Below are 23,848 nucleotides of genomic sequence, written 5' to 3'. Positions count from 1 at the left end.
TTCCCCAAGTTGTCCGTGTGACTTAAATCACACCTCCATGCCTGCCAACTCTCTTGTAAACTCTGCTTATGGCTCGCAGTCACCCGCCAATACTGACTGTTAGTATTTGTTTAGCAGCCTCTTTGGAGACATACATTCCAATTGAAACAACCCCCAACAAACCCCACCCCACATTCCGGGGAATGGAGAAACAAGTAAGGCTGCTTTCTCATGTGCTTGCTGTTGGTTGTTTACCAGTGAGAGCCAAGAATGTCTGGATAGCAGACACAAGCCCTGGTTTCCCTACTGAGAATCTTCAGTACCAAGCCTGGGCCATAACCAAGGAAATGAATTCTAGCCATATTGAGTAGAGTATGATTCCCAGACTGGATAGGACATGATCTCCATGGGAGCCACAGTGACCCTGAAGGGCGTCTGAACAATGACTTATCAGAGCAGCCCAATGGCTGGTCTTTTCTTGTGTCTTAATTCATCTACTCTGGGTTTACCAACCCTAAGCACTGGGTCTTCCCTGCTGTGGCTGCTGGTTTTCTCCAGAACTGGAATCTAGTTGTTCTGAGTATTTGTCTTCTGTCTTGGATTGATGATGTAGTTGATAATACATCTGCTGGGAAGGTGGGAATGGGAGGCTGTGTCTTTACAAAAACACAGCACAAACTTTTAGAGGTTCATGCCCAACATATCCATTTTTAGGATTTCATCACCCATTTGTCAGATGGTTTTAAAAATATCTCAGTGTTATGTATAGCTGTATAGAGTTGGAAACAGCCTGCATTTCTATCATTTGGATATAGGTTATATACAACTGCCACATCCATCAAACGAGATGTTCTATATCCTTCACAATAATGCTAGGAAGGAAGTCTTAAATAAGATAAGAAAATGCTTTTATAATATAAAATACAGATCCAGGTACAGAATCAAACATAAGCTATACTCTCAGATGTTTAACAAAAAATAAAAGTTACTAGAAGGAAATTGAGAATAAATATGCCTGGAACTCACTATCAGTTTCCTCTGCCAAAGGGTTGTGATTTGTTTCTGTTTGTATTTCTTATAAAGGGAGCAAAAAGACAAAAATGAAAAATGAAACAAAAATAAAAGTAAGAGGCATCTGTCAGTGTGGGTCAACCCCAAAATGGGCGTTCCTGGTGATATTTCAGGTACCAAGAGGGAAAGACTTTTTGGCATGGAAACCATTTTTATTTGGTTTTCCTTTGTGTCTGAAAGATGTTTCACTGTAGTACACATTGGTGACCTGGTATGGAAAGATCAAGATGGGATTGACCAAAAATCTTCTTCCTGTTGTCTAGGCTGAATAGTACTACAAGTTATTAGCAGGCTGCTGGGAAGGAAAGTCATCCAAAGTTTTACCTAGCGGTGAATAGATTTGCAATAATGAAAGACATGGTAAGATATGTCCATGGCTGCAGTTGTGGCAGAGTTGTTGTAGGGATAGCCATCTGGTTTCCAATTGGATTTAAGGCCACTTCATTGAAAGAAGCACATGTTTGGTTCTATAAATCTGGCTAGAACCCATGATTGGGGAGATCACAAGATTCAGAGTGAACCTACTATTATTAGTCTACTAAATGGATATTGTATTAAATATCTTCCTTAATTTATATCTCTATGCCCATAGATTTTTATAGCTGTCAGATTCTATTAGAGAAATTTCCTTGTGCAATGGTTGGTGGTTAACACAGAAACCCATAATTGGCCAAATGTAGAGTCAATGGAATGCTCATGGCCAAATGTAGACAGTAAGGGTCAATGGAATGCTCAAGCAAAAATGATAGTTTCACTCCAAGACTCAGGAACTCTTACAGAAGAGTTGACAGAAAGAGTGCGAGAACCATAGGTCAGAGAAGACTGGGCTAAACTGTCTTCTGGACATGGTGGGACCATTATACTCATAAATTCATAGTAGCTGTGGTTGCCTGCACAAGGTCAACCCAGTCACTACTCTAGCATGGAGTGAGAAAGGAATTTGTAAGACCCACCATTAACTGAAGAGCTGTAGAGAGCTATGGCTTCAGTTTTAAGTATGTTGCTATTAGTGGGCCAACCATACTCTAGGGTATGACTCCATGCCATGGAGAATGTGGGTACCACAAATAGGAGTTGATGGATTGTTAAAAATAAAGGAGTGGGAAGAATGGCAGAACGGCTAAGAACACTGGCTGCTCTTCCAGAGGACTGAATTCCATTCTCAGCACCTACATAGTGTCTTAAAACTATCTGTAACTTTATTTTCAAGGGATCCAATACCCCCTTCTGTCCTCCAAGTACCAGGCACACATGTGGCACACAGACATTAATACAGATAAAAGTCCAAACACAAAATAAAAATAGCATGGCATGATGTTGGGGAGGGCGAATGTTGGGGTTGAATCAAGAAAGAGGAACAAGAATGAAGAGGGGTGATTATGACCAAGATACAATGTAGGAGATTCTCAAAGAATTAATAAGGATATATTCAAGAACTCTATTATACCATAAAGAAGACCACAACTATATCATTAGGAGGAAAATGAACACAACTGATCATCAGCTCTAAGCAAAGAAAGTCAGACACAGAATATCACATATTTTCACTTATTTTGGGATTCTAGATTTTACACACACACACAAAACACATAACATACACACATATATATATACAACACACATATACATATACACACAACACACATACACAGTACACATATAAAACACACATATACACCACATATAACACATATAAAACACACATACAGAAACACATGTAACACATATACACAATATGCATGCATATACACACAGCATACACATATACACATAATGTACACATACACATATACATACAACACACACACAAAACACACATAACACATACAACATACACATATACACACCCAACATACACCCACATACTCACAACACACACACACACACACACACACACACACACACACAACATTAAAATTAAAGTAGATACAAAATTATTTACTAATGGGCAAATGGGCAAGGAGGAGAGAGTGGAAGCTAAGTTCGTATGGGGTATGTGGCTAAAGTACTTGATACATTTGTATAAAACCATTTTTGTGAAATCAGTTACTGTATAGCATATATAGTATACATTGGTACAATATATACAATAAATATATGCCCATTTGAAAAGATAATTGAAAAACAAAAGCAGAAAACCTTTGAACTGTTGACTGGCCTCTGTTGAAGAGTGATGGGCTTTGGGAACAATCAGTAGTGTTGGTGAAAGCTGTTGTTAATGTGCTCGGTGCCCTCAGGGATCCTCCATCATCAGCCCCTGCTCTGAGCCCCAGTGAAGGAGACCAGAGGCCCTGGTACTCCCAGAGGAAACACTATATTCACATGTGATCAAGACTGAGGTGTCAAGTTAGAATGAGGATCAGAGTTCTCCACAGTAACAATACTAATCGGCTTATTGGTGGCCTGCTTATGATACACCTTATATCACTGCCACTTCTTTTCTTTTTCTTTCTTTTCCTCTGAAATTCCTTGGAACACAGACAAAACTTTGTTCTATTTCCGGTTTAGAAAATCTAGTCCAAGTCGTGAAGCCTACTTAAGTGCCTTTAGCCAGCCAGGTCCCTCCCGGCTCTGAAGCTCCTTCTATGCCTCTTGGACCATGTTTCACAGCTCCAATGATAACTCCTCACTGTCTTAGCGAACATAACCCAGTCCTGTGGAAGCCACCATGGGGCAGAGAGAACTCAGCCCACTCTGAACCATACCTTTCTCCTTGGAGCTCCTCCGTCTTTGCTTTTTCCATGAAACCCAGATGGGCCTAGCATACAGACACTGAAGGGGAAGTATAGCCATGGTTTCACCAGCTGGAAAGCAGGATACATTCTCTGGATTGAAGTTTGTATGAATCTGCTAAATACTATCATAAAAAATAATAGCAGAGCCAAAGTGGCCTGGTATAATGCAAATGAATAATCCCTTAGTTCTTGAGTCAGGACCATTGAATACATCTATATGTATCTATATATACACTTACACACATATATAAATATGTATATATACATACATTTGTGTGTGTGTGTGATATATATATATATGTATATATATATATATATATAACATTTAGTATAATCTGAAATCACATTTTCTATCTCTGACTCGCTTCTCCTTTCTATCAGGCCAGCTCCTAAAGGGCAGGTTTGTTTGCCCTTTCTCCCCATGGATTCCTTCACACCTAGTGCAAATACTGAACAGAGCAGGTCCCAGGGCTGCTAGATGGCTCATGAGAGCATATCTACTCTCTGCTTCCCCAAGTGCATGGGCCTTTATTGCTGGCACAGCCGATCACCCAGGGAGAGCAATGATCTATAGTTTGCTTCAGATTGAGTTGTATTTCAATCAGTGTGATTTATCAAGGAAGCCCGCTTCCTTTCCAGGCAGTTGAGGAGTGCTCCTTTAGGCTGCACCCACTTTTTGTCTTCTGGCTGTGCTCTGTCTCATTTCTCCGGGAGCTTATATTAATGAGGTAGTCATCCATGTCTGTTAAGTTTGGTGTTAAAACATAAAATGAATAAATGGTGGTAGTGTATAAGAAACAGGCGCTGTACCTTTCTTCCAGCTCATAATTTGGGAAGTGTTAGATCTAGGTACTAGCTTGGTCGTACCCTGGGAAAGGTCTTTTCAGTGTCCTCATACAGTGTAAGAGACAAACAGCCCCCCAGAGTCTCTTTTCCCAAGCCCCCTGAGCCTCTTTTACTGGGGAAATGAATTCCCTCTACTTTCCCCTAGAAGAGCTCTGTCTTCATAACCCCATGTAGGTACTGTCCTCAACAGGAGCAACTGGGGATTTGGCTTAAAGACAGAAATCACAGCAGTAACCCTCAAATAGTCCCTCTCCTGGAAGAAGTGAGGTCAAAGAAAAACACTACAGGCTGTTCTTTGTGCAGACTCTAAGCATTCAAAAATATTTGCATATGGTCCAAGGCGGGGGTGCAATTCTCATGCCTAAAGAGAGAAAATGGAAAAAGTTCAGCCATTCCTCTCAGTTGGGGCAATCTGGGAATCCAGATTCTTCCTTAAGGAGGTGTCATCTTAGAGGCCAGGGGTTGAAACATACATCTTTTGCCTCCTCTGCAGAGTTTTCAGTACAAGAAAGCACTGAATAATTATTCCTAACATCCTGAGTATGGCGTGGTTGGCTATGGGGGGGGGGGGGGAGACAAATGGCGCATGTGACTGCATTCTAGGCTCATCCTGGAAATTTTGACCCAGATATATTTTCCTAGCAGTAGGATGATAAACCATTGCTGATAGAAATGTGTAGAAACATCCAATGCAGGCTTCCCAATCAATAAAATCATAGGCATTTCAGGAGGAGTACAAAAATGACCATCGGTTTTATTTTTCTGGGCTATGTGGGAGTTTGGATCTCAGTGGGGGAAGTCTAGTTGTGTGAGCATCCCTGCTGGATCATGGGGCTCTGGATCATCTCTAAAGACTTCCTTCAGGGAAGGAAGGATTCTTGCACTCACTTCTAGGTGCTTAAGAAGTGAACTTAGTGCAGCCCTTATTCATAGAAAGTAAGAGGTGGCCAAAAAGTGTTTGCAATGGTGAAATGAATCACAAGGCTCTTAATTTGTCTTACTTCAGTGCAGCTAGGAAAGGAAGCCTCCCATCCACATTACCAGGTCTCTGTGAGTCATAATAGGCAACATAGAATATGTTCAAGGTGCCTCCAATACAAATACCCATGTGCGGTGCAGGACACTGTAAAAGCAGGAGTTTGGTTCTACTGCAGTGGGTTCCTGTTTAGACAGCCTTAGCTCCCAGACAGCATAATACCATAATTTACAGCTCTTCTGAGTTATTTCCTGTAAACTTGGACACAGCCAGTCTATTTACGTTTGTATTGGCTTTACATTGCCAGGGGTTTCTTTTAAAAAGGCGCAAGAATAAGAAATGAGAGAGACCTTGGGAGTCGGCGTCTTTGTGCACTGATAGTCTGACTTGCAGCAAGAGCATGGCCCTGAACTGGCAGAGCTTTGGCACATGGCTCTCAGCCATCTCATTGCACTTTTTTTTTTGGAAAACAATGGTATTCGTTTGCTCTCAAATTAAAAAAAAAATGAAGCAGTGGAAGGTGGGAGGCGTTCAGTTTTCATTATCCTCGCTGGCCTTTTCGGTGGGAATCTGAAATTGGTTTCCAGATTTCTCTTCAGAGTTTGATTTAACATTTTAATCTGCATGTATTTGGAGGGCACTATGCAGACTGTGTTGCTGACAGGGACATGAAGAAATAACCAATCACCGAGATTCTCGTTATCAGTCTAGAAGTTCTGGCTGTGACTGGACAGGGCTAGAGGTCTCCTGGCCTCTGTGTGAAGAAAGCCTTAAGTTCCACTCAGCTGGGTGGAAGGAAGCAGAAATGATGCCCAACGGACAGCAGCCCCCAAATTTTTGTTTTAGAGTTTGAGACTGTCCCCTGAGATGCTGACTTATTACTTCCAGCCATTGATGGAACAGTAAAAGAGTCCAAATACCCCTGTAGTATCGATCAGCCGGCCATTTCTCTTTCTTTTGCAGCTCAAAATATGGATTTTCCAGGAACTTGTCTTGACTTAAATTAAACATTTTAAATATACCTCTGCCCCTTTGGAGTTCCTTGCCTAAACACTTGAGAACTTCAGTACAACATACAGAACATGGGACCTGTCAGAACACAGAAATATAAAGTCTCTTATACCAGCAGCTGTTCATGGGTTTCAGGGGATCTACAACACAAAGATGTAGTCAGTGCTGCGCAAGCCCCAGAGCCAGGACAAGGGAAGGATCTCAGTGTATTTTGAGATAACCATCCCATTTGTCGAATGGGCTGAAGGTGAACACAACTGCCAAGCTGTTGGCAGAGAGGGGTGTCAGGTCACAGCAGGCACAGTGAGTCTGGGAGGGACTTGGAAGCCATGTGTTAGGGGTGGAGAGGTGGCTCAATGGTTAAGAGCACTGGCTGCTCTTCCAGAAGTCCTGAGTTCAATTCCCAGCAACCACATGGTGGCTCACAGCCGTCTGCAATGGGAAGCCATGTGTTCAGCAGTATTACTGGTGTTAGAGAGTCAAGCCAGCTAGCTAGAGCTTAGGGATGGCATTATGCAGTAGCAGATCCTAAAATCTGGTGGCAAGGACACATTGATTTCTGCACAAGGCACTGAGAGCAAACTCGGGCCCGAGACAAGGTCACGGAGGCCTTGAAATGAAGCTGATTAAATGGGGTGATGACAATGGACAACTGGGGGAAAAGAGCAAGGAGGTGGGGCTCTGGTGAGGATTTGGTGGCTAGGATATTTTGGACACAGAAAAGTGACCCGTGAAGAGACACTTTTTGCCTTGAGATGTCAAACCAGAAGAAAGTCAGTTTCAAAGGCCCCTGGGAGGTTGCTTTCACTGACACCATCAATGACCAACACGACTAATTTTCCTCCCCAAAATTTTGCAAAGCACATTAGGCAGTTCCCCACCCTCCCCCTTTTAATCTTTATTGTATCTTGGTATGGCAGACTCGGGTATACTTTCATCTTACAGGTAACAAGATGGAGGTTGCAGTGAAGTGTCTTTGGCCAAGGTCACAGTTAGTAATGACTTGTTGGAACTGAGACATTCTGATTCCGTAAACTCCCATCTTGGCGATGATGCCAAGCTCCCTCTGACTACATTGAGATGTGGTGTATTTGACACCCAGCCTACATTTCTGGAGTATTTGGGATTAAGTTCCGTCTCTCCTTAAAGCTGTGTAGAAAAAGTCAGGGGGATGAGTTAAGGGTAGACTCTAGCTGCAGAGAATTCTAAGGAAAAGACCACAATAGGCAACACAGGGAAAGAGAAGGAAGCGTGGGGCTGGGGAGAGCCAAAGAGGTGACTGTTAGAAATAAATAAAGAAACGAAAGAGCAGGGGGAATGGAAGACCCAAGTTCCACTTCTGACAGTGAGAGCAGACTTTTACTGGTCAGAGACGTGGAGCCCAGAAACACAACAAACAGCTCAGTGCACAGGAGAGTTTGCTGTCCACAACTGAGTTCTTACAAAAGCCTAGAGTAAGGATGAGGAAAGCATTTGCCAGACCCGGGAACTACTTTTCTGGATATAACTTCTTCTCTAAACTGCAAGGGAGGGAGATTAAGTCAGACCACCTGTTGTACAACCTCCAGGGTCTGAGCTGGTGTTAGATGCTTTCTGAACTTTTGTGGGCAGCAGATTTGCAGGAGCCTGGAGTCGGTTTTATAACTCTGGTTTGGGGGAATTTCCTACAGCAGTACCCATCTCAGCTTCAGAAGCCTGAGCAGGCTCTTGGGAGGCTCTTCTTACACTGAGGGCTGAATCCTTCACAGGAGTTCTGCAGATAGATTTAAAATCAATTTTCTGTTACATGACCAAGAGCAGGTAGAACGGCTCATACCTTTTGGCAACAAAGGCTATTTTCAGCTTTAACGACTCTTCGACCTCTTATAATTTTTGCAACCCTGGGACTTCCCCGGGCTCCTGTTTACTGATAAATCACCAAAGCTAGCTTGATTGTTAGAAATTGTTAGCAATTTCTGTTTTTCTTAATTTCCGTGTCTTACCCAATTTTCCTTGGCAAAGTACTGCCTGCCTTTAATTCAGGCACTTGGAAGGCAGAAGCAGGCAGAGAGTCTGAGGCCAGCCTGGTCTACATATCAAGTTCCAGGGCAGCCAGGGCTATATAGACCCTTTCCCAAAATAAATAAATAGATGGATGGATAGATAGAATCGTATACACTTCTTGTCAATGTCCTTTGTGGCACTAAATCTTCAGCTAACCAATCCAGAGAAGGCTTATTTCTTCCTGAAATGACTCTCTTCAAGCAGGACACATTTTGCTGTGCAGTTAATGCTATTTGAGGCCAAAATACTTCCTACTAAGAAATGCTCTATAAAGCGCAAAATCCGCACAGTTCTTAGTTCTGTGTCCATGATTAGGAGATGATGAAGAGACAGCATAGGTCTAGGACTCAGACTTCCTTCAAGGTTGTGGCCAATCTGGTTCACACCCAGAGAAGGGAAGAGGATCCTTTCTGGGTGAAAGGGAAAGAATCCAACCCTGGCCAAAAGAGTCTGTTCTTCTGGAAAACAACAGCTACACTGATGTGCCCCTGGCCCAGCCTCTGAAGCCTTATAGGCTTAATGCCTTGCTTGGAATTAAAGTAATGGGAAACATGGTCTTATGAAACCCACCTTGAGCCCCACAAGGCCAGAAAACGTCACTGGTGTGGAAGCCAGATGGTGAACGGCATGGAGTGACATGAGGCGGTGGAATAAATACCTGCTGGGTTTTCTTTTTTAATTAACTGCCTCTAAATAATGAAAATGAGCAAATTACGCTCACTTTTAGTAGCAAAATGCCATTGTGACGTGAATGTTCTGCTGATGGATGTCACAGTGCTTATGGAGAGGCGTAAATCGGACCACAGCTGTGGAAGCAAGCGCCTTGAGCCCGGGTCTGCCTCTTCCCTAGTGAGTAGCAGCACAGGTTATTTTTTGCCTCTGGGTCTGTGGGAGGGGAAAGAGGGAAGAAAGAGCCAAGCATGGGAGCTGGTTCCTGGCCTTTGATTACTATAGTAATCATTACCATGTGGCTTAGAAGGCCTTTGTGGACTCCCAAGCCAAAGGAATAGAAATTCAAAATTTTGGCTGATGAGGTTTACTGAACATTGGGCACACTTTAAAAATATAGTCTTTTATTTTGGTGTGTGTGTAGCTGAGCCCAAGCGAGAAGACTACACCACATGTATTCAGAAGCTGGCAGAGGCCTGAAGAGGGCATCTGGTACATTTGTACTGAAGTTACAGGCACTTTCTGGGCTGCAGTGTAGGTGAAGGAAACCGAACACAGGTCTTCTGCAAGAGCAGGAAGTGCTCCTAAGTCTACCCAGCCCCTGGGGCTTAGAACTTACTCAAAGGGTTCTTCAGCCATGTTGGCACAGTGCCTTATCTTCAATACCCAAGAGCCATTAATATATGAGCTTGGGCATCCTGGATCTGCCTTGGTCTCCATCTTGGAAGAACTTAAAGACCTGTTAAAATGAAACTATGTTTCTCTCATGTGCCCATTACCAATCCGAGTAGGTCGCATTTTATGTCTAGCTGACTGGCAGATTTTACTGCATATGGATGCTGAATTTTTGCAGAGACTTTTCTGCATGTATTAAAACAGTGTTGATTACTCTCCTTAGTGCCATTAACATAGTGAAGTACGTTAACCGAATCTTGAAGTAAATACTATTTATACATGATCTTTTATAGAGTTGGATGGAATTTTCCAGGATATTGTTAATGTTGTATTGTACCTATGCACCTGAGAGATAAAGTCTGTAATTTTATCAGCCAGTGCCTAGCTCAGGCTTGGAGAATGTGTATATGCATATATATATATATATATATATATGTGTGTGTGTGTGTGTGTGTGTGTGTGTGTGTGTGTGTGTGTGCGCGCGCGCATTTTTATATGTGGCTTACATTCAATGATATTATTTTAAATCTACTTAACCTACTTAATTTGGTCTAATTTGCTCCTTTTCTAGCTTCTTTATCTTAGTTTGTTCAATTTTTTTATTTGAAAATATTTGTTTATTTATGTATCTATGTGAATGTTCCCCGGTGTATATGTCTGCTCCAAGCACGTGCAGGAGCCCACTGGAGTCAGAAGAGAAATGTTGGAGGCCCTAGAACTGGAGATGCGGGCAGTGGTGAGCTGCCATGCGGGTGCTGGGAACTGAACTCAAGTCCTCTGTAAAAGCAATAGGCACTCTAAACTCCTGAGCTTTCTCTTCGGCCCCCAGATTGCCCATACTTTGCTACAAGTTTTGATATATGGTACTTGTATTGCCTGTGGATTTGTTTACTTTCTCATTTCTCTTTCAATGTTGTCTTTGATCCAGGCATTAAGGTGTATATTGCATCATTTCCAAATACCTGGAGTTTTTCTAGATTACTGACAGTTAAATGTTGGTGGTTGGTCTATTCCCTTTTCTCTCAGAGAATATATTTCATACATTTGCAACCTTGTAAACTGTAGGATTCATTTATGACCCGGCATATGGTCTCCATCATGTGAGGTTGAAATGAATGTGCCGTCTGCACTTGAGTGTAGGGCTCTGTTATTACATATTAGGCAAGTCAGCATAACTAAGGGTGACTTTAATGGTATGTTTGGATTTGTCCTATCAGTTACTGAAAGGGTAATGCTTAAGTTCTCCCATTATGAGTTGTAGCTGTTTCTTCTTGTAACATTGTCCACTGTTGACTCATGATTTTGAGCATTCTCAGAAGAATTTATTTAATATAGTGGATTAAAGATTGATATACCTCCAGAAATGCGGGGTTGATCTATCATCTCTTTAAGAAAGGGCCTGATTTCCCAGCTTCTATATTTTATATTTTTATACTTTAAATGTGATGAGGAATATATTGTGGATCATCTCATTTCTTCAAAATTGTTGATATTTTCCTGAGCAATCCACTAACTCAGCTAAATTCAAACTGACAATGGTCTTGTGCCTCTCATGGAGTCAGTTCAACCCACTTTTTAGGGCCTGAAGCCTGCCTTCCATCTGCTCAATGCCCAGATGCCAATATCAGCCGTAGTCTGCATAGGTCTTCCTTCCTTGGGTTTTTTGCTTAGGACCCTCACCCCAGGCATCCCATTTGCCAAGCCAGACAGACAACTGGTCTCTCTCAGAACTGCTTTTCTGCTCTTCACCAGGTAAGGGCTACCTCAAGCAAAGAGTCAAATCAGAACCGGAAGTTAGTGCTTTCACTTTATAGTAGGAAGCACATTTTCTTGTTGTCTTCTCTGAAAGACTTGACTAGAAAGTCTCCTGATATAAATGAGAAGGAAGAATAAATCTATAGGAATTAATGTAAATAGTCTCAACTCAAGGCAAATAAGTCCATTGCAGTCAGGAGAGAAAATACCAGAGCAGATACTGGGTCCAAGGCTCAGCCTTTCCCACTGTTAGAGCACTTTTGCAGGTTTGTAATGTTATAGGAAAATAGTCCATGTGTTAGATCAGTCATCCACATCACACAAAACTCCCCAGATCCCTTATTAGCTTCTGGCCTTATATCAGTTAACAATGAAATACATTTTGGAGATGTGTGGGTGGCCCATCCCTCAACTGGGGTGGGGTGGGGCATACCTAACCTTTGGATGTGATTATTTACAGGTTCTACCTTCCCTTTGTGGAGTATTTCAGCTAACGTTCATCCTTGTAGGGTCTTAGAAGGCTCTTGCTTTCCTGACATCTGGGACTCTCTGGTTGCTACCCCCAGTTCCCCATCCCCCATTGCTCTGTTCAATTTTCTGACCCTCTGAACATCTCCATATCCCCCCCATACCTGAGTCTTGCCACTTTTTCCTCTCCCCCTCCTCTCTTCTTCCAAAGTTTCTCCTACCCTCTACTTCCCTTGATTATTTATTCCCCCTTCTAAGTAGGACCAAAGCACCCACTCTTGGGTCTTCCTTCCTCTTGAGCTTCATGTAGTCCATGAGTTGTATTGCGGGTATTCTAAGCTCTTTGCCTAAAATCTATATATCAGTGAGTATGTATCATGTGTATTGTTTTGTGACTGAGTTACCTCACTCAGGATGATATTTTCTAGAATTACTGCTGTCTAAAGATAATACAGGGACAAAGAGTGGAACAGAGTCTGAAGTTAAGGCCATCCAGAGACTGCCCCACCTGGGGATCCACCTGACATTATGACACCAAACTTAGACACTATTGCTGATGCCAAGATGTGCTTGCTGACAGGAGCTTGATACAGCTGTCTTCTGAGAGTCTATGCCAGATCCTGACCAATACAGTTGCAGATGCTTGAAGCCAGCCATTGAACTGATTACAGGGACCCCAATGGAGGAGTTAGGGGAAGGAATATAGGAGCTGAATGGGGCCTTGTTTGGTATCAATGGAATGGAATGCCCTTAGTCCTATGAAGACTTGATGCCCCAGTGTCGAGGAATGCTGGGGTGGTGAGATGTGAGTGGGAGGGTTGGTGGAGGAATGGGTGGGAGAGCACCCTCATAGAAGCAGGGTAAGGGGGGATGGGATAGAGGGTTTGCAGAGGAGAAACCAGGAAAGGGATAATATTTGAAATGTAAATAAATAAAATACTTATTTTTTAAAATGCAATACATATGACATTATAATGAACCTGTTGAAATTAAGGCAATCAAAATATTGTCAGAGTATGACTTGATCTGCAAAAATATTTATTTTAATAGTAAACCAGTTCTACTGTAATAACATTAAATCTGCTTTATAACTTATCTAGGAAGGACTTTATTTTCAGTTCTGATGACCCTGTATGAATTATAAACTAAGCTCTCTGGCTGCAACACTTGCACCTTAATTGGGTATAGTAAAAGCCATTTCTCAACACAGACATCTAATAGTTACAAGTGACCAGTAAGCTGTTACTTTAATTTTTTAAATAGTTTAAAAATATTATTTTATCCTATAATAGTTCTATGAAAACAGTCATAAAGAGGCAGTGTTAATTCTAGGCTGACAATGAGCACTTTGGGAACTGCAGTTCAATGTGATTTTCCCTCTGAAGAAGGTCAAATAGGCCTTTATTCTAAGAGGCAGCGTTATCCTAAATGCTATGAATAATGCCAGGAAACTATAATCAACATAAAAGAATAATTTTATAGTTATTGGAAAATGCATCCTTTCTGAGTTTAATTAATTTCTATCGAAAAATAGGCCTTTGATGATATGAGCTATTAATTATATATTATAGAGCTGTCCAACTGAATCCTGACCCAAGTCACACACAGAGTTGTATATTTTCTAGCAACTACATTACAGGAAAGAAAAATAGAAAAAAGAAAAAGAAGGTTGTGGTGGTTTGAATGAGAATGAACCTTATAGGCTTAGATGTTTGAATACTTGGTCCTCACATGACAGAACTCTTTGGGAAGGATTAATAGGTGTGGCCTTATTGGAGAAAGTGGATCACTAGGGGTGGGATTTGAGGTTTAAAAAGAAAAGCCCGTGAGTTAAGTCAAATTTAATGCTTTATTTTATAAATTATTTGGTCATGGTGATTTCTTATACTAAGAGAAAAAATGGCTAAGACACAGGTGAATTAATTTTAGTAAGATATTATCAAATGCATAAAAACTCTATTACTATATCAACATTTTATTTTATCACACCTAATTTCACTGAGAAAGTATCTCACTCTATATTTCAAGGTAACCTTCAACAGATGATCCTCCTGCCTCAGCTTCCTTGGTTCTGTAACATTTGCCTGGGTAGTATTTATTTTAAAAGCCTTTACCCTTATAAAACACCCCAATTTGGACTCTAAAATTTAATCAGAACTTCTTGACTGGCATTTTGATTTTGTATAATTTGTTTTTCAAAAAATTAATCACTTACTTAAAGTTTTTCACAAGTAAAGTATCTGCTCTTAATTTTAAACTTAAAAAACAATTGAATAAAATATAAAACGTAGTTTCTAATCAGACCAGGCTCATGTTAAGTGTCAAGAGCCACGTGTGGGGAGTGAACTCTACACCTGAGAGGCCAGACACAGAGTATTCAGCGAGTATCTCATGAAGAATTTCTTCCTGCGTCTTTCTGAGATCCCAAGATACTACAGAACAGAAAATTTAAAAAGCAGCAGAAGGAGATCTTAAAGGTTTGGCTTCTGAGGGCTGGAGAGATGGCCCGGGGATCCAGGATGGAATGCTGGCTGTTCTTCCAGAGGACCTGAGTTCAAATCCCAGAACCTACCAGACAGCTCACGACCATCTGTAACTCTGAGTCAGTGAATATGATGTCCCTTTCTGGCCTTCTCCGGTACTGCGCATGTATGGTGTGCAGCTCACATGCTGGAAAAATACCCATACTCATAAATTAAAATCTATTCTTAATGACTTGACTTCTTGGCACAATTCTGAACAGGCTCTCCCTATACTCTATGTCTTCCTCTGTAATTGTCAGTCTGTTATCTTGAGACCTCCCTGGTGTTCCTTACTCCCAAACAACTCTAGTGGTCTGGTTTTATGTTTAGCTTCTGTTTCAAAAACCCAGTTATCAGCTCCTGGAAGGCAAGATCAGAGTTCTGGGCTTCTGGGAGCCTCTGCAACTGCTACAATTCCCTCCCTGTGAAAGGAAGGCACTACTCAAAAGTGTACAAAGATAATCCAAAAATAAGTAAGGCCCTTATTATTATTATTATTATTGCACTTCTAGGATAGCAAGTGCAAACTGATAGGGACAGAATGGACCATAGCCTCTGCTTATATCTGGCTTAACTGGTGAGCATGTACTATGAACAAATGGAACCCATTTTTTAACAGCAAGACTCCCCAACCTTACTCAACATGATCCCATCCCAACTTAATAATGGAAGCACCACTTTTCCCAGTTTCATAGCTTGTCCCAGAGACTACACTTTTTTGAGATCGTTGGATTTTAAGATCTCTTGGCAGATACTGAAAATGTAGCCATTACAAATGCAGTCACTATCCCATTTGGCATGCTTTGATGGTTTCTTCTATTGTGTGAGCTCCATGGCACCTGACTCTACTGGTCGACCCTGAGGACACTAGGGAAGGCACTCAAATCAGTGCACCTGTGACAGTAAATGTGCACATGGTCAACTGGAGAAGGGACCCGCTGTCACTCATTAGTTCTGGGTTAAAAACCCAACAAGAGTTGTAATAATGCAGTTTTGGACAGGAAGATGGCGATTTTATTTCCATTACACAGACAGGGTAATGAAGGCTGAATGGCGACAAGTGGATAGCCAGAGTTCAAGTCTAGGCTTACCTGCCTCAGCAATGCCTTGGATTCAAAGCCCTGAAACATGCTATAGAGACATGCCCATGTTCATAAGGCAGGATCTTGTGTTCTAAGCTATTCAGGCTGAAACTTCTTTTCTGCAGCCACAGTGCTCTCTGAGATAGTGCCATGACACAAGGCAACAAAGTCTGGAAGTACTTGAGAAGAGATGGACTCATCTTCACCTATATTCTGAGAGGAGGGGAGGGAGGGAGACAGACAGACAGACAGAGAGAGGCAGCAGGGAATGATTTCAGAGTTGGAGCTTTAGCAGTGGGCCCTGCAGGAAACCTTTGTTTCTCTGTCTGCAGAGACTGGGCTGACTTCTCTGTCTTCCAAGCTTCCCTCCCCGCTTTCTCCAGCCAGGCAGACCAATGCAGAGAAATGCAGGCTGTCCCCACCACACCCCTAAGCCCCTGACCCACACGTAACACCCAATAGATGTGAGCAGTCATGACCTCTAAAAATCATTCCATTCATTGTGTCCTCCGTATTCTCTTGTGCCCAGGGATGGTTCTAAGACTGTATGGTAGGTTTCCATGCTGGAAGCCTTTCCAGAGCAGATGCCCTGGTCATGAGGCAGACCAAAGGACCACTCAACCCCTGCTCAGATTTTGCTTGACCTAATAATGGCTGTCAGGGCTCTGGGACCTTTATGTGTCTCTGGCATATATATAAACTGTTGCATCATTTATTCATTCAACAAACACTGCTAAGGAGGGAAAAGTGCCTTGTCTTCAGTTTCTCAGAAATGGATAGCTGTGCTATGTGAGGTTTCCAAAAAGAGAAGAGAGTGAGGGGGTGGGGGGGTAAGAGGGAGGAGGGTGTGAGTGGAGTTGGTTTCAGCACAGACTTTAGGAAAGTGACATCCCAGATTAAAGAATATGCTCTTGCTTTGCTTAGTCCTAAGCAGAAGAAAAGCTATAAGCAGTGACAGACAGCCACCAGCTCTGGGTTCCATTGGGAATTGAGGCAAGGTGACAATATGCATCTAAGTGCTTGCAGGCCAGAAGGCAGGATTTACTGGGATCATAATAAAAGAACTGAATGACCTTCATACTTCCCCAGTTGCACACTGAGAATGGCATTATAGCCTCGTGATACTTTCAAGTTTAGACATGGCTGGGACTCCCCTGACTGAAATGAAAAGGAACCTAGGCAATACCCAAGTTCACTGAGCTAGGGAGAACATAGAAAGAACTCAGAGCCCGGTCTGTCTGAACAGCTCCCCACTCCTAGATCTCGGAGGGGAACCCACAGTGACAAACCCCAACACCTTTTCTCTTAATTTTTTACTCCTGAGTGATTATAAAATTTTAATCTGAAATAGGAGGGCTTAAAGTCAATTTGTTGGAGTGTGAATTTATTTCTAAGTTCAACTCTAATTTGATATTCTGAGCGTGATTACCCCAGGATGTAATTAGCATTTGTCCTTTCCTGTTGTATTATACTTACCGGGACTGCAAATGACTTCAGGTAGAGGTGTACTGTGTACTCGAAAGCCGGTACTCAACCCCCGGACCACGTGCTTATTGCTGTCTAAGTGCCATATGGGTACTAGGAAGGACAGGGCGTATAGCTGACATCGAACTGTCAAACTCTAGAGGGACCTCCCCAGCTTGGAGAAGTGGTTCCCAAGACCCATCTTTTTCTCTATTAGACATATGGACCTGAATAGGTGTTCACTCTAGGTAAACTGTTTTCATGATTGTGGTGTGGTACAGTTTCTCAAGAGGTTAGTAAGCCATTTGGATGAAATGGCTCTTGGAGACATGGGAGCAGTCTACTCGCAGTAACATTCAGTGCCTCTAACTTTATCCCAAAAGGCTTTTAGCACACCCCACCTAGTCACCGAGGAGTAAAACTAGTTAAACTCATCCATTCCATCTCCCACTCTAAGCTCCCCTATGGCACAGTACTGGTACTATGTAAATTCTAAGGTATTGACATTGGCCAGTGACATTCTGGGGGCAAAGAAATGTATGAACTGCAGCCAGTTGGCACCAGATGCTTTAACTTGCCAGGCTGTTTGATGACATAAACTGGCATTATCTCTGATGGCTAAATGATCTGACCGTTCACTCTCTGGTCCTCAAGCAGGAAGAGGGATTTGGCCAAAATACTGTTACTGTGTTTAATATAATGACAGAGGTCACAGAGAGCAATTCAGTGACACTCACTCCAGGCCAGATATGAAATGCTCTGCACATATCAAACCCCTTAACCCTCCAACAAGCCTATGAGGTAACCACTATTAATAGAGCCTCACATAAGAGATGAGTAAGCAAGCAGAGAGGAAGTGACTTGTGCAGGACCACAAAGACAATCTGCCACAGAGCTAAGATTCCAACCTAGCCTGTCTGGCCCTAGATCCACGGGAGGCAGAAGCGATGTGCCCTCATCACACCATGCTACCACACAGATATAAAACCTGCTCGGAGACTTCTGCCAGTGGCCCACTTGTGAGACTCGACAAACTGAGTCTGTGAGTTCTCTGCAGGGTTTAGGGTCATCGTTGCACACCAGGAACAGGATATGGCCCAGGAACTATGTGACAGCTACATCTGGCAAATGGCAAGAGAGGCAGTTGCTACGAATCTTGTTCTCATTACCTCTTTATCTTCACAAACACTCCCTACTAAGGGGGCCTCAAGTGCTTTTCTTTGTGTGGGTTAGCCATGAGTATTTATTCAATTAGAAACAAAATTGGAGACACTTTCAAATGTGTACTCATTTATTTAAAATAGCAACAATAAACTCATTGCATATTGGCAGAAGTAACATGATTTGACAAATATATCTTCCAAAGCATGTTTTTTTTTTTTTTTTTTTTTTTTTTTTTTTTTTTGCGATCTCTCTAAAATCTAGCTTAATAGAAGCATCTAGAACCTCAAATCTGGTTCCGCCTTTCATGTGCATTGTTAGGCTAGAATATTATGTAGGCTAGAATATGTGAAGAAAGAAATAATAATAATAAAAAAACATTATGCAGTGAGAAAATGAAGGAGTGCCTTAATAATCTTTTCTGGTAATTGCAGACATTCTGGCATACATCTGAAATCCTATAGTTGCGTCTTAAGAGATAAATACAGAAAGTGAAATTAAATTGATACACACATCATACAACATGTCTTGGTCCTTGCAGAGTTACAACAAAAATACCATGGACTGGAATTTATAAAATGGCAGAAATGTATTTCCCCACCTATGGAGGTTGAAGAGTCTAAACTCAAAATGTTGGAAGACTCACTTTCTGCTGAGGGACTATTGCTTCTTAAGTGGCATCTTCTCACTGTAAATTCCCACAGCAGAAGAGGCAGGAGATCTCCCTGGAGCTTATCTATAAAGGCACTAATCCCAGCCCTAAGGGCAAAGCCAGTGATCCGTTTACAGACATTTCTCCCAGTATATTATGCAAGAGCTAAAGACACAACTAGAGCAGTTGATTCCCAAAAGTATTTCCTTCTAATGTGGTCATTTTGAGGGTTGGGTCCCTGAAAAGAATTTAGAGAATCCCTCTCTCTCAGTCCATGCACACTTTTAGAATAAAAACCATCAATCTGTCCTGTACTTTGAATTTTTATCATATATGATCATGTGGCACTCTACACTGGTCATTTAAGAACTCTCTTGTATCCCGTTAAATGGGATCTTTTAAAACTGGAAACCTTTCCTCACCAGGTGTCAAAAGGTCCCATTCATTTAACCACAGCAGACAGCAGTCCTCAAAAGCCAGGAGCTCAAATCTGAATACCGCCAACAAACATCCCCATCTCTCTTTCTCAGAGGCTGTTTACAGGAGTGCACATGCAAATGTGGATGGATCCAGTGTGCTGTCCGTCACTGTGTAAGATACGATGCTCTGGAAAGCCCCTGCTTAGCTCTCAACTTCTCTCCCCACACTTTCCCAGACACCACACCTGCTCTGCCAGGGCGGTTAGCTGCACTCCCACCTTTCTCATGGGACACTAAAAGCCACAAAGTCACCTGGCTCTTACCTCAAGTCCCCACTCAGGTGGCTGCCTACCCAGTGCACACACTAACCTGTGTGTGTCATATACACAGTTTTTGCCATGTCAGCTCCCCCACAAAAAGAGCAGGATTGGATGGCAATGTTATCTGGAAACCATTCAATCTGATGTGATTTTTCTTTTAAGTGCCTCGTCCTCCCACAGAAAACCTTTAGCAACAAACTCTAGACCAAGGTGACCCAGCGTATCAGGTACTGATGCTGAGAGCTGGTTTGAGCATCTTTATTCCAAACCTCCATCCCTCTTTCATTCTTTCAACTCACAGTAATATCTTCTGTTTGATAAAGTTCTAACTGTAAAAAAGTAAAGCCTTTCTCTGTTGAAAAGCACCAGTTTGCATGTGTAATGTGTGTGTGTGTGTGTGTGTGTGTGTGTGTGTGTGTGTGTGTGTGTGTGTGTGGTGCATGTACCCCATGTGCCTGTGTATGAGCATATGGAAGCTAGAACACATAGAGAGTTTCTTGATCACTCTCTGTTTATTACCTGGAGATAAGGTAATGCCAGAAGCTCTAATCTGTCTCCATTCCTCAATGCTGTGCTATCAGGTATGAATAGACATGTCTGTCTTTTAACATGGATGCCAGGGATTCAAACTCAGGTCCTTAGGACAGCCTTCTCCAAGGCTAGCTATGCCACTTTTAAACTATTTAACTGTAGCTCAGTGGCTTTCTGACCACAAGGCCCTATGTGACTCTCACATCACACACCCAAGAAGCTGGTCGTACTCTAGCAGTTTCAATTCCCGCCACACTGGACCCTGAAATGTTGGACTCACCCTCACCCTCCCCAAGGTATATTTGTCTCCTCTGCCTGAAACAAGATGTTGTTCTGATGGCCTGGGTGTCTCCTTTCTCTCCTCCTTCAACCTCTGCAAAGCCTTCACACCCTGAGGCAAACACATAATGCATACCCCTCCAGATCTGAACTTTGTATCTCTTCTTCAACGTGTATGTGGCCCTTCCTGTTACTCCTCTAGGGATACGGCTCTCTGACTACTTATGTCTCTCGACAGCAAGTAGTAGTGTGTGCACCATAGCTGGGGCTGGTTCTTCTCATCACTGATGCCCAGCACTTAGTCCCTAATAAATAGATCCTGTGTGAATGGGGGCAATAGGAGCACACCTGTTTATTATACCCAGTAATTAGTGAGTCATGAGTTCTAAGGTATGTTCGAAAGAGACCAAATTCTGTTTCAGTCTGAGTTGGTGAACACCAAGCGGTCCCTGAACTGGTCCTGTTTGTAAGTAGTCTTTCCTAAAACTTAAGGCATGTCTGATGACACCAGAGTGTCATGTTTTAAGGTACCTAGGTCATTTATCCTTGTGTTTCCAGGGTAGTGCAGTTTCCAGTTTTGATGTAGTCATCAGCTTTCTGTTACTTTGGGGAAAAAGTACCTGAAAAAAAAATCATACCTGAAAAATATGGGTTTTTATGAATTGCGGTATTAGGGGTCTTAACATATGGATCCTTGGTCCTGTTGCCCTGAACCTGAGGTGGGGTAGTGTGTACCCTTTGTCCCTATTGCCTTACGTCTGAGGTGAGGCTGAGAGTGATGGTGGGGGCACGTGACAGAACAAAGCTGCCACCTCATGGGGCCAGTAAGGAGAACAAGAGGGAAAGGAGAGGCAGGGACAAGCTCAGTCCTTCACAAGTACGCTTCCACTGACCCACTTTGGACAGCTGGACTCTGGCTTTTTATAGCCGTTCAGTTAGGAATTCATCAATGGATTATCAGTCCAGCCACCAGGTTAGTGCCTTCATAATTCAGCCACCCTCCCGAGGTCACACCGCTGACCTTTGCTGCATATGGAATCCAACTTACAATGAATGAGTCTTTGGGTGGGCCTCACATCATATTCAAACCATAATAGTTAGCCCTCTAAAATGCTAGTTCCACTGAATTACAGTGAACTGGGCAAGATGGAACTATGTGACCCAATAGTTTAGTCTTCTTGTCTTGCCCTGGGTCTCCTCTGTGTCCTTTTCCTCCCCCTTTGCTTCTTAAGGACTGCTGAGTCTTGTGAACTACTTTGGCTGTGCTCAAACATTTCCAGCAGACAATTACCCTCATCTATTTTAGGTTTAACTTGGTTCTTCAGAATGAAATGGTCTGATTAGCCTTATAATGATGGTAAGGCTGGTGGTTGGGCACTCCAGAGAATCCTCCAGAACCAGTTTGAATACACAGTGTCACAGAGGTACTGATCGTGGGATAAAAAGTCTCAGGGCACACTTGCTGATTTGGACCACAAATTAATCTCAAAGGTCAGCTAAAACCTATTCTTCTGCCCTAAAAGCTACAGAGCTACCTTTGTCAAAATGGGCAATGCTGAGATGCCCAGCAAAAACCTTGGGCAGTGGCTGCAAACTGGAGCCTGAGGTCATGTTAGAACTTGGCCCACAACCCATTTAATTCACTGCAGTATGTCTATATTTGAGAAACAACCTGGAAGGGAGGTAGTGAAAGTAGAATGTTCATAATGAAATCGAAGATAAAAGAAATAATAAGAAAAGCAAAAGCCCACAGGTAAGATTGGTATTGATTAAACATCTTAGAAAACATTGTTTTAAGAGATTGGGACATGCTTCCTATATGGAAGTGAGGGACTCAGCATAGCCACACTTGAATTTGAGTCTGAATATGAATCATGCCCAGAGGCATTCCGGGGGGGGGGGACTCTTTAGACATCTTAGGACTCTTTGGGGATACAGTGGTAGATTAAAACACGGGGGCTTACAAGTCAGCTATATCTGAGATTAATGCCCAAGTTTACCTCAATGACATTGAGCAAATGAGTTTATAATCTTCCTCCTCCTCTTCTCCTGCCTCCTCCTCCTTTTTATAATTTTTATAAGTTTGAGTCATGAAGGCCTCTAATCTTGGCATTTAAGAGGCCAAGGTCAGAAGATTGTGAGGTCCAGAATGTTCTGGACTAAATAATAGGGCCCAGTCTCAAGGACAAAAGAACAATGGTTTGTATGAGCTTATATAGAACAGCCACGTTGTATATTTGCTATGAAGGTCAGATAAGATTGCCTGGAAGCAAAGATCATCGCCCAAAGCAGACATGCAATCAATCCCATTATTCCTTTGCCTCCAATTGCCAGCTCCTATCAGCAGCTGGACAGGATCTGGGCTAGGGAGAAACAAGTCTGTACCTCTGTCTCCCTGAGAGCAAATTCTCCTAGGAAGTCACATACCTCTCCCTGGTCCAGGCAGTATAGCAACATCAGACCAAGGATGAGGCATCTCAGAGTAGATGTCTCCCTCTATAACTTCATTCCCTGGACCACCTTAGCAATGACACACCTAAAACCCAGAAAAGCACTGTCACTTAACTTAAAACCTATTATTCCGTTTACAACACGCTTGGAATTTGAACCCAGATATCTTGACTCCATTCTTCAGTAGCCTACAGATTAGCTTTCCTTCCCATCTCAGAGAGCTAGCATACCCCTCTGTACTATAAGCGGCCCCAGCTGAGCATCATTGCCTGAAGTCTACAAGTGCACTCAGTACCACAAGAAGACATGTCTCAAATATTCAGCACATTTAAAAACGTTTATTATAGGACTTGCTCTACAGTCAGAGTTCAAGAAATAAATATTCATGAGTAGAGGGGAAAAAAGAAGATTCTTGAGGCCTCATAATTTTAATGCAGAGAAACAGTTATAATAAACATTAACCCAGCAGAAAGGGGCAAAATGCATTAATTTCACAACATGTTCTGCTCTTTAAGAAGTTAGCTGTTCAAGCTCCATGGGGAATCTTGAACTCACAGAGATTCACTCCCACTGTTTCAAAAGAGAAAATTGCCTGCCCCCACTGTGAGTGGGGGGTGGGTAAAGAGACATAATGGAGGCTGGGGGAGGCAAGGGAGGTTCGGCTACAACAGTGTGCTCTTTATAGACCAAGGTGATGGAAACAAAGTCAAAATGAATGAAGAGTCTGGCACAGGTCTGG

At 42.4% G+C, this 23,848-nt stretch overlaps 1 protein-coding gene across 1 annotated transcript in view; it reads left to right on the top strand.

Moving 5' to 3' along the window:
• Window positions 1-23,848, top strand: part of CLSTN2 (calsyntenin 2) — a gene marked incomplete at both ends in the record, with an annotated part of 550,546 nt that overhangs the window by 394,261 nt on the left and 132,437 nt on the right. The window lies entirely within an intron of this gene.

This window comes from Micromys minutus, assembly GCF_963924665.1.
Source record: "Micromys minutus genome assembly, chromosome: 21".
Taxonomy (NCBI): Eukaryota; Metazoa; Chordata; class Mammalia; order Rodentia; family Muridae; genus Micromys; species Micromys minutus.
Note: the sequence above shows the minus strand (reverse complement) of the source record. Positions and strands in the feature narration are given on the sequence as shown.